We start from the raw sequence: 12,138 nt of genomic DNA on the forward strand, positions 1-12,138 counted from the left end.
TATACAGCTGTAGCACTATAATATGCATTACTTTAATTATGCATTATGCAATAATGCTTTTTTTAATTATGGACTACCTGTCAAGATCCACTCTGATCAGGAAAGGGACTTAAAGGATTGCCTCATAAAGGATCTACTTTCACTGTGTGGAGTTAAGAAATCTAGAATCCTGCCTTACCACCCACAAGGAGACCCTCATCCTGAGAGATTTAAAAAGATGTTACTGAACATGCTGGGGACACTAGACACTACCAAAAAGAGCAGGTGGAGGCAGCACATACGTCACCTGGTACATGCCTATAACTGCACTTGTAACGAAGACAGAGTATTCCCCCTTTTATCTTGCATCATGAATTAAGTAGAAATAGCTGTGTTATTCCAGATGTGATGGTGCAAATTAAATGAGTACTTCAATATTAGGTGATACCTTTTTAATTTGGACTAACAATTGACACTAAAAACAGGCTTTCGAGGGTTCTCCTCTCTTCCTCAGTCAACAATACTGATTTACAGAGATTTCATGAGCTTAATACAGATGTAAAAAAAGATAGCAGCTGATGCAGAGAAGGAATAAACAGACAGGGCAATAAATGGATGGAAGAGACAGTGAGACACAGGACCATACATCCATCAGCAGTGTGCAGGGTGTGGGGTTGCAGGGAGGAGAGGGGGTTAGTTGTAAACTTCTTAGAGAAGCAGATTATAAAAAAATTATGGTAGTGGATTCAAAACCACATACTTAGGGTGACCAGACGTCCCAGTTTTTGTCGCGATTTTTTGGGGTGCTGTCCCGGTTTTCACATGCCGCTGACCGAGCATGTGCGATCGGTGCTTGCCGGCTGTTTGTGCACATGTGTCATCGGCAAGCTCCAATCGCACATGCATGAGTGACCGGCAAACACTGAAAGCGCATGCATGGCCGGCAAGCGCTCTTCGCGCATGCGCTGTCTGCGCGTCATTTGTCCTGTTTTTTGCCTGGGCAAATATGGTCACCCTACTCATACCAGCATTAAGTCCTCTTGTTTTAGTGTCAAAGTGTATTATCCTTTTGAGTTCAAATGTTTTGCTTTCTTGAGTGCTTTAAAACATCCTATTGAGGATTTGAATTTTTAAATCATTTATGGAATGATCTGGCTGTGAGAAGTGGTGTATCACTGGAGAGCAATATCTTCCTTCTTCATGGTGTGGTATTGTGTGCCTTTGTAAGTTTGTTGTAGTTTGACGTTTTGGGCTGGTTTCACCAATGTAACATCCTTGGTCACATTTGCTGCGTATAATCATACACATTCCTTGATGTGTATATGAATAAAAGAGAATGAATAAGACTTAAAAGAGAATCTTAAGAAAGAAAATTAATTGTGCAGTTTATACTCACATCTTTATTATGAATACAATTTAGCAATGATATGTACAGTGTATTTCAATTAGGGTTAATTATGTTTTTATATACTCGGTTTATAAAGACCTTCCTCTATAATCAAATGAAGTCAATTAAATTTAGAACACCTGGGTCATTGAATGCCAAGATATGCCATTTGTTTTATGGAAGATAATTTCAGTGTTTTATGGGTTTTTCTGCCTTCTGAAAACCAAACACTATATAAAGCACAAAAAAAACAAAAAACAGAAAAGATTGCATACTTAATCATGCAATCTGCAATTTGTATGATGAAAGCCTGCCTGTGGATTGTAAATATTAGCTGAGGTATTTTATGATCAAGAGCGAGATTCACCTTTATCATATTCATGGGAAAAAAAGAAAACCCTTGTTAATATTCAAATGGAGGTGCAGCGATGATAGAATTCATTGTCACTTAATGCTCCAAACCAAAACGGATGTTTTGCTCCCTTTTCAACATGCTGTACAAAGCTGTTTACTCCTTGTCTGGGAAGCTTGAAGTCCCATTCACATGAACAAGATTATTCAAATTTTCCTGACAAGGAGAAGATGGTTCACAGAATATTAAATAGGGGCATATAATTCTGGCATGGTACAGTAAGTAGTATACTTTGTTTGTAATTAAGCTTATTAGAATCTTTAATATAACTCTGCATGAATAGTTTGTGAACTCCTACTAATATTAACCATGACAACCTTAGCAGGCATACAGGAGTAATTGGTTTTGGATGATAATCTTTTATAGGGGCAGCCCTGCATATAATCAAACTGAACTAATGACATCAATTAAATGTAGGCAATGGGTGCCTATCTTAAAAGGCAGACTAATATTGTAAAATATATTTTTAAACCTGGTTTCCATGGTAGCCAAAAGCTTTCAAAATTCTTTATACAATCTTCTTTGGGGATACTACTATATTGTAGGTCCTATAATGTACAGCTAGATTTTTTTTCTTTCATTTTAAAGTATTTTTTAATGGTTTGCCAAATAAATTAAAGTTTAATTAGGACAACAAAAGGGATGTGCTATGATGTGGGATATCTAATCTTTAACTTGGAGAACTGGTTAAATATGGGTATCGGTTGATGTCGCTTTAAACATTGTTCCATTATTCTGTAAAGCCTGTTCTTAATGCTGCTTCACGAGGATTTATATAGCTGGAAATATTTTGAATGTGTCTAATATGTATGTGTAACGGGTTTCCCCCCCCCCCCCCAATCTCACATTGGCCTGGGTAATCTAACCAATCCCCATTACGTGATCGTGTATGGTGGTGCACCTGCAAGTAACAGGACTCCTGAGTCTCCCGCTTGATGGTATTAGGGGATGTCATCAGGACAGGTAGCTGAGGTAGTGTGTGCGAGTCCTACCTATATCCAGTACAGCGCCTCCACCTCATCAGGATCTGTGCTTCCGCAGGGAGATGGTCCTGGTGAGGAACTCCTTCTTGGTGGTGCCATCCACTGCTGAGTAACTTCACACTCACACAGTGGAGGTATATTCAAACAGGGCATCTTTATTGATGGTTGGTATGGGCAAACTGCCCCTCACAGATAACAGCTCAGCCACTCATCTCCTTGCAGCATTCCATTAGGAAGGTCCCTTCTCTAATAGATCTGCTTTCCACCTCTACTCTCAGAGAGATTCTCCAGCTTCTCTGGCTGCTGTCAGCTCCTCTCCTGAGCTGCTTTGTCTCTCTCAGCTCCTGTAACTCTGCTGCGTATGCTCACTGACTCACAACTAGCAGGAGACACTGCAACATTGTTGCAGACCTTCACGTGCCTCTCACTGACTGAGCAGCTCAACAACAGGAAACTGAACTTCTAACTTTAGGCAGTGCTGTGTCTTATATCACCCCCCGGAGAACAAACATGCCCTGTATCCTAAGTGGGAACACACTGCATGTTGTCACTTCCTTTGGGGACATATGACACCTCACCAGGGTGTGAGGGCAAACCTCCATTGATTGTTGCTGGCACTCCTGCACACTTACCAGGGTTACTGCCAACATGAGAAAGAGATATGTACACCAATCCTAGACATGGCTACATTCTCCCCCTGGTGGAATCCCAACGTCCTCGCTTGGAACCTAAATTTGCGGAACCTTCCTTCAGGTAGCACTGCAAAACATAACAACACATTATTACAGTACATATCTTTTCTCAAAACATTATAACAGATACATCCTAACGTAGATGTGTAACACCCAGAATTATTCCCTTCTGTAGAACCCATGACTGGTACCCCCATACCCTCTCAAGGTGGCTTGCGCACAGCATGGTCCACTGGGCTTAGAGTATCAATGCGGTAACACTCTGGGTGACATACTGGACACCCACAATCAGCCCATAATCCTGGCATGGATGCTAATGGACTGAAAGGATCATGCTCATAAACCTCCCTAATGCATCTCCTGTGGACGTAGACTATCCCCTCTTGACTACGCCACTTCTCGTCTAACCCGCCAGGATCCCAATCTTCTTCCCCTGATCCTTCCTCCTCATCAAAGGAACCCACAATCCCTGGTTTAGGATTTGACCCAAGGCTCTTAGGCCTACACCTTACACCAACAGTACTATTACTATCATCAGTGCAGTATAACATTCTTTGCATGTGCATTTCCCTCCCCGATCCCTCATCGGATGTAAAGCACTCGCCCCAGTCCAAGTTTTCCCCAGTCCATTCTTCAGAAGTGGCTCGGGACTCCCCAGAAAACCCTTGGCTAGACTGGGACCCATAGGAAAAAGTGACAGGGGCAGGGGTTTTAACTATGGCCGGGGGTTGGGCATAGGGAAACACTGTCGGCATACGCGGGGCTACGACCTGCAACGTCTCGCTACCTTGCCCAGTACCATCGGACTGGCACTCCGGTTCATCCGTGTCCGGGTTCTCAGGCTTCCGCAGGGCCTGCTGTCTCTTCTCGGACCCAAGCAACCTGGTACAGCTGCTTGGCCGAGAGGACACGGCCATCTCGCTGGACTCGCCGCCATCTTGCGTTGGGTTCCCAACCCGGAACCTCTTCCTCCAGAACGACATCCGCCACCGGAAGTGATGGTTCTGCTCTCCGCTCCATTTGGGCCTGGACTAGGCCTTTCTCCGCCGTTGCCACCACCGGAGCCTGTAGAGGGTATGGATGTATCTCACCGCTCCATCGGCTCGGGATGGGTTCCTCTCCACCGTCTGCTCCGCCAGTCACCACGTCCGTGGGACTCCGCCTCTCAGGTTGTCTCTGTACCGGCAACACGAGACTCCGCTCTGCTGCGACACAGGTAAGTGCCGGTTCTTTCACCGCACCGCTGTAGTGGTCCGCCAGTAGGCGCATCACCACCGACGAGACTTCCACCTCTTCCTCGGAGGATATCACGATCGGATCTTCCGCAAGGTAGTCACCGGGTTCTTCTGCGATACAACCAGTGGTTGTTGGTACGAAGCTGGCGTGCTCCGGTACCTCCACTGCGGTCGCGCTCTTCTCCGCCGTTGGTTCTTTCTGTTCCGTAGCCTGCAGCAGCACAGGCTCTAGGAACTGTGCTCCGCAGCAGGCACACTTGGGACCCCAGGTCGGTTTGCCACCTGGGAATTCACACTGGTCACAAGCACATCTTATGCACCCCTCTCCATCCACCCAGGCCACCCGGTATTTTATGGGTAACCTAACATGGTTAAAGTCCATACCACCAGTCAGGTTCAATTCCTTTTGTAGACACGGGCACACAAGAAAGGATATTTTCCCCCCTTTGTATCGCCAGGCTCCATACAACTGTGGGTGTGCTTCTCTGCATTCTGTACTGTCTTTAGTGAGAACAGCGGTTGCTGATCGCTGTTCACTGCGCTTGCTCCCCCTGGTGGACTGTACAGGAGGGGCATGCTCTATAAGGGAGTGGTTCTGGCTCTGCGCTGAGTCACTCACATCACCGGGGAGGGGCTCTGAGTCCGTCACCGTCCCTGAGGGCACGGCCACAGCTTTCGCGCCATACCCCCCCGCAGGGTGGGGTTTTTCCTTTGGCGCCAATCCCAGCCAACTTTCTGCAATTTTAGCATTTGCAGAATTTCCTGCAACTGGTCCACGCGGTCTCCCAGAGAAGCGGGAACCGCCATTTTGATTCGCACCATCAGTCTCTTTGAATGTTGAGGTAGCATTTAACCGTTGGCATGCCGACTGACATTCAATTTCCACAGGCTCTCCACACATCACTACAATGTCCTCCTCAGTATCCTCGGGGGTATTGCCCCTAGACCCCAGACAGGACAGAAACGGCGCAGCCACAGCTTTAGCACCACTCCCTAGCAGGCTCACAAAAGTCGCTTCTGTAGCTTGCTCTTCACCCGCACACACGCCATGTGCGCTCTCTCCATCGGCCTCCGTCCGCCATTTTGGACCTTCCGCACCGCGCGGATCCTCCATTCTTGCGGCCGCCATTGGATTACTGTGTTCGTTCTGATCGTACATGGAGCTCCTCTCTGCGGGGCAGCTGCCATACCGATACAACAAACATGCCTTGTGCACCACCTTGTGTACCTAACGTAGATCTGACTCGTGTTTGCACTACCTCAGGCTAGGCTCACTCTTTCTGTGTCTACTGTATCTCCTTCCTCCAATCTGTGCTCCCTTCGGTAAGTGATCTGGAATGGAGACTAGAGTACTCTGGCTCTTCCATGCAGTACTTGGGCGTCTACCTCCTGTTGGCTAGCCTAGTGCAGATCCTCTCCAGAATTCCTGACCACGTTAACAGGCTATCCCTTCAGGCATCCTACCCCTAGCGCTACCTCAAGGTGACTAGGACAGCTATAGCCCCCGGCTCCAGACTCACTAACCCCTTAGGTCAGTCTAGGGCGTGCTTTGCAAGGTTTTTCGTTCTCCTGACTACCCCTAGATTTTCCCTTTCCAGCACAGAGTGGCAGCAGACACTCTCCCTGTTTCCTATTGTGTGCCTAGCAAAAGCCTGTCCTGTTAACAGGTCTCTCAGCAGCGCCTCCAATTGTAACGGGTTTCCCCCCCCCCCAATCTCACATTGGCCCGGGTAATCTAACCAATCCCCATTACGTGATCGTGTATGGTGGTGCACCTGCAAGTAACAGGACTCCTGAGTCTCCCGCTTGATGGTATTAGGGGATGTCATCAGGACAGGTAGCTGAGGTAGTGTGTGCGAGTCCTACCTATATCCAGTGCAGCGCCTCCACCTCATCAGGATCTGTGCTTCCGCAGGGAGATGGTCCTGGTGAGGAACTCCTTCTTGGTGGTGCCATCCACTGCTGAGTAACTTCACACTCACACAGTGGAGGTATATTCAAACAGGGCATCTTTATTGATGGTTGGTATGGGAAAACTGCCCCTCACAGATAACAGCTCAGCCACTCATCTCCTTGCAGCATTCCATTAGGAAGGTCCCTTCTCTAATAGATCTGCTTTCCACCTCTACTCTCAGAGAGATTCTCCAGCTTCTCTGGCTGCTGTCAGCTCCTCTCCTGAGCTGCTTTGTCTCTCTCAGCTCCTGTAACTCTGCTGCGTATGCTCACTGACTCACAACTAGCAGGAGACACTGCAACATTGTTGCAGACCTTCATGTGCCTCTCACTGACTGAGCAGCTCAACAACAGGAACTGAACTTCTAACTTTAGGCAGTGCTGTGTCTTATATCACCCCCCGAAGAACAAACATGCCCTGTATCCTAAGTGGGAACACACTGCATGTTGTCACTTCCTTTGGGGACATATGACACCTCACCAGGGTGTGAGGGCAAACCTCCATTGATTGTTGCTGGCACTCCTGCATACTTACCAGGGTTACTGCCAACATGAGAAAGAGATATGTACACCAATCCTAGACATGGCTACATATGTATCTCTTTATTTATATAGCGCCATTAATGTACATAGCGCTTCACAGGAGTAATATACTGTACCTGACAACCATACAAATAACAAATAATATAAATAACACAAAGGGAATAAGTGCTTCAGACATAAAAGTAACATTTAGGAAAAGGAGTCTCTGCTCCGAAGAGCTTACAATCTAATTTGTTGTAATATTGTTGCAATTGTTGTAATATTTTATTTATGTATCGCACATTCCTAAAATGATTCACGTAATTTTTAGTGCTGCGTAGTTTGGGAAAAATCATTAAGTGCACTGGACCATTCCCCTTCTTTTGCACATTTTCCCAGCAGTCTGTTGGGGTTTATGAAGTTTATATAATATCATGCAAACAGGAGGCTATAAATGACAATGCCAGATGCTGAATCACGTGGGGACTTTTGTAGCAAGAGGAAGGGTACAGGCAGGAAAGAAGGTTTACCTAAATAAAAAAAGAAGCAATAATAATGTGAAGCAAAACATATTGACACACTACATACTATACATCAAATTGACATGTGCACTGTACTCAAACACACATTTAAATATTAGTTTAATTTCTTAGAGTTTTTTTTAATAATTTTTTCTAGAATGTAATCATAATTCTAATCTAGATATTATTAATTATAATCTAGAGCTTTTTGCTTCCTTCTTAAGCATTTGAAAGCTTTATCGGTTGCATATTACTAGTGTATTTTTTGCAGATAAATGACATATATTGTTTAACTACTGTATGTGTAAAACAAACAGCACATTTTTACCCCCCACCCCGCCCCCACCCCCCACCCCCCACTCCCCACCCCGCCCCCACCCCCCACCCCCCACTCCCCACCCCCCACTCCCTTCTTGGCCTTGTTTTTTTTGTTTGTTGCTGCTGGTTAACAACAGTACATGTTTGCCACAGATATTTCTATACAATTATACTAAGCTTCATTTCCCAAATGACCCTCTGGATGTCAGCTTCATGACTATCTCTGCACCGTAAAATCTATATATATAATATTTTACGCAAACCTACTGTATTTATCCATTGTATGAACCACAAATAATATCAATGTTCTAGCGAAATGTTTATGTAATACATGAATGCTTATATGCATTCTTATATTTCGAATATCAAGGTACATTTGGAAAACTTTGGACAATCTTAAAGGACTTCTGAGAATGCAACTTTATAAGAGAAAGAAAAATAGAAACAGATGGAGTTTAACCAGTCACCAGAGGCAACTATGGGCAAATGTAGGCATATCAACATCTGTTAGGAAATTACACAAACTTGCATGAGCATTCCATAATCCTTGTCCGATGACTCTTCAAGCCATAGGATGAGCAACTCCAGCAGATGCATCAACATGGGAGTAATCTGTTTTATTTGCAAATGAAATGGAGAATTTCCCAGTTCTACATTTTTGCACAGTCCATAACCCAGCATAACATTTGCAATTGTTGTGCTAGATAGCTTTAGATATCTAGATTAGGTCTAACTCCCATTTTTTGATTTTTGTAAAAATGTCTCCAAAAGACGAATTCTGCAATAAAAGTGAGTTGCATCGACCTACACTAATGTTGTAAGTCTTTTTTTGCATAAGAAATAAGATTTATTTTTAAAGAAAATGCTAATGGGGAGTGCACATTATTTCTGTTTTTTTTTTTTTAAACCAAAAGAGAAGCCTTGCATGTCGAAACTATAATGACATTTCTTATTGCATCGCTAGTAGTTTGGGTGACAGAAGCATTCAAGAGTGTATTGAGACCAAATGACTGTTCCAGTCCTCAAATATTACAGATATATATGGATTTAACAGCATATATCAAGATTTTATGAGTGAACAAAAAATAATTGGAAAGCAAAAGGATGTTAAAAATCTTGCATAACATTGATAATTTGGTATCCCGGCCTGGAGAACATGCTACGTCTACTGCAAACTCAACTTATCTGAATCTACAGTACAGCAACTTTATAATAATACTAAATTTGTTTTGGAAGAGAAAATGTCACTCAAATGTACATATCCCATTTAGGCATTCTAATTTAGATTATTCAGCTGAACAGTCATAGTATTATAATTGAATACCACTTTATGTGATTGGTAGAGAATATATAACTGAAACTTAAGAGGTCTTCTGTATGTATCAAGGCAATTTTGGCATAAAATCAGGGCAGTTTCATCCTGCCTCAATATATCAAAGCATGTACTGTAGCTCCAATTTTGCCCCATCAGCCATACAGTATCTGGTGACTCGGGGAGTGTCAGTAGCAGGAGGTGGGGAAGAATGACCTGGTGCACATATTATACAGAGATGCAACATACTGTATTTTGTGTCTCTGTGCACCATTCTTTTTTCTTTTATTTGTTCAAAAATCCATATCTGAAGTTGCTTAAGCCTAAAATTCTACATCTGATGTAAGAAACTGGTCTTACATACAGTATGCTGCAGCTGTGCTCCACGAAACAGAGCATGCTATTCTTTAAATTGATAGAATGACCCCTTAGATACTGGTATGAACTTTATCTGAGAGTACTCTTGCTTTTGAAATGGGAACCCTGTGAACAGCAGTGGTCCAACCAGGAAAAGCAGAAAATCAAGTTTTTTTTATTTTTTTAAATATTGAAAAAATTAGTGGTATATGCGCACTAGCACAGGATCCATATAATGACCTTTCAGAATAATCAGAAACAGTCAAAGGCACAGGATATGGGGCTAGTAATAATGAATAGGGAGTCAAGAAACAACTCCCATGTGTTGTGGAGTTCTTAAAAGAGACAAAATAACCTCTGTTTTTAAATGGACCAATAAAGCTGTATTTTGTAATACTATTTTTTACCCACTCTCCTGGCTTTGCGCTATACCTCTAAATCTGTTTTTAGAAATACAAGTCTGAGAATCTGAAGTGGTGACACCAGATACTGCAGGGAAATACAAGCTGATCTTTGGGAAAGGGAATATGATGGTTAGAAGGGGTTAAACCAGGCACTGCATAAAATCTTAAAGAAAAGTGCACTGGTCTCTGCAGCAACAGTTCTAGCCTCAACAGATACGTTTTTGAACACAATAAATCTTCCCTATCTGTACAGGGTGTGCAGTTGTGGGTTTGTTTCAGGAAAACAAAAAAAAACCTTTACAGCTGAAATTTCCACACAAAAAGAAAAAGAGAACTCTTCTCAGGGACAGAAATCAGGATATAACAAACCCTGCAGAAAAACATGAAGCAAGCACATTAGGAATCCACAATTTCTAAACACCAAGAGAGTACTTATTTTCAACACAATGTAGCGGGAGGGGTCTGCTGAAGCAGGCACGTGATGAATCTGTTCCAGTGAGGTCCAGAAGTAGCCTTTGTTTTCTGTCAAGAGGAGACTCTTGGAGGGGGTAGGACCTCGGTGGCCGGAACAGCAGGGAGCAGGCAAGGATTGTTGGAGTCACAAGCAGGGTTCGGTAGCAGGCAGCGAGCAGGATAGTCAGGGTCACAAGCAGGGTTTGGTGGAAGGCAGCGAGCATGATCGTCATGGTCCAGGCTGGGGTTGGCAACAGGAATGCAGGAGCAGGGCAGGGGAGCAGGAACTGAGATTAGGGAGCAGGAACAGGACTGGGACTTGCTAGCAGGAAACAGACTGGGGCAATCTAGTTCAATAGCAAGGGCCTTTAATAAGTAATCAGGACTACAGGATGCAGGATACAGGGAACAGGTCAGATCAGATCAGGGCAGCAGCAGAAGGAGTCAAGATCACAAAACAAAGGCAAGGGAGGAACAGGAAAATGGAAACGATAAGGACAGAGGACAGGAGCAACAAGAGGAGACAGACAGAGGATCCCCAGAGCAGACAGAAACCAGCAGCACACCCGGTGGACAGAAAAAGGAACTATGGCTAGGAGCAGGATGTCTAGGAGACCCTGAAAATTGTATATGGGCTTAGCTTTAGCCAGGCTGGTAGGTGTTCCTGGTGTTCCACAACAGCAGCAGACAGCCAGGCTGCTGTAGATATAGACAGCTGTAGGTATAAAAGGCCGTTGTTCTTACCAGTAAGGTGTTAGTTGAATCTCAAGGAGGTAGAAGAAACACTTGACTGTGTAGTCACTGTTTGCGCTATATATTTCTGCTGTATATTGGTGGATTTAGTGAGTTATAATGTAATGCAGGAGGGATAGTCCTCTTGGTGGGCGTAGATTTCAACAAATCTCACGTTAGGCCACTTCCTCAGCGCATGAAGTGCCCAGTCTCCAATATCCTCTGTGTTCTGTAGCCAGATGAGGTTTGAAAACCGGCAGAGACTAACGGCAGGTAAGAATACAATTCCAGATATAATTATTTACATAAAATAAGGTGCCTAGCTAACTTCCTCAGCTCAGCTGAATCCTGGCCTTGAACTGCTACCCGCCGTCATGCTCCTCATGATTCAGGTCCAACAACAACAAACTGTCATATACCTTGCGTTCTGCTCAAGGTTGTCATCTCTCTACCCCTTTTGTATCTAAAGCCCTCTCCTGCATTAAACCTCTCTCACTGACTGCCCCACACCTCTGGAATGCCCTTCCCCTCAATATCCGACTAGCACCCTCTCTATCCACCTTTAAGACTCAACTCAAAACACACCTGCTTAAGGAAGCATATCAGTAGCTCTATGAGTGATTGTTTTACACCACATACCTAAACCTTGACCCCTTGCAGACGCGCATACCAGAACGCCCTCCTACTGTCTCTGTACGTCCTTCCTATTAACCAAATAGATTGTAAGCTCTTTGGAGCAGGGACTCTTTTTCCTAAATGTTACTTTTATTTCTGAAGCACTTCTCCCCTTTACGTGTTATTTATATTATTTATTATCTATATCAGGCCCGCACAACTCCAGTCCTCGAGGGCCACAAAGGCCAGCTTTTAAAGATATC

The sequence above is a fragment of the Ascaphus truei genome, chromosome 2 (assembly GCF_040206685.1).
Source record: "Ascaphus truei isolate aAscTru1 chromosome 2, aAscTru1.hap1, whole genome shotgun sequence".
Classification (NCBI taxonomy): Eukaryota; Metazoa; Chordata; class Amphibia; order Anura; family Ascaphidae; genus Ascaphus; species Ascaphus truei.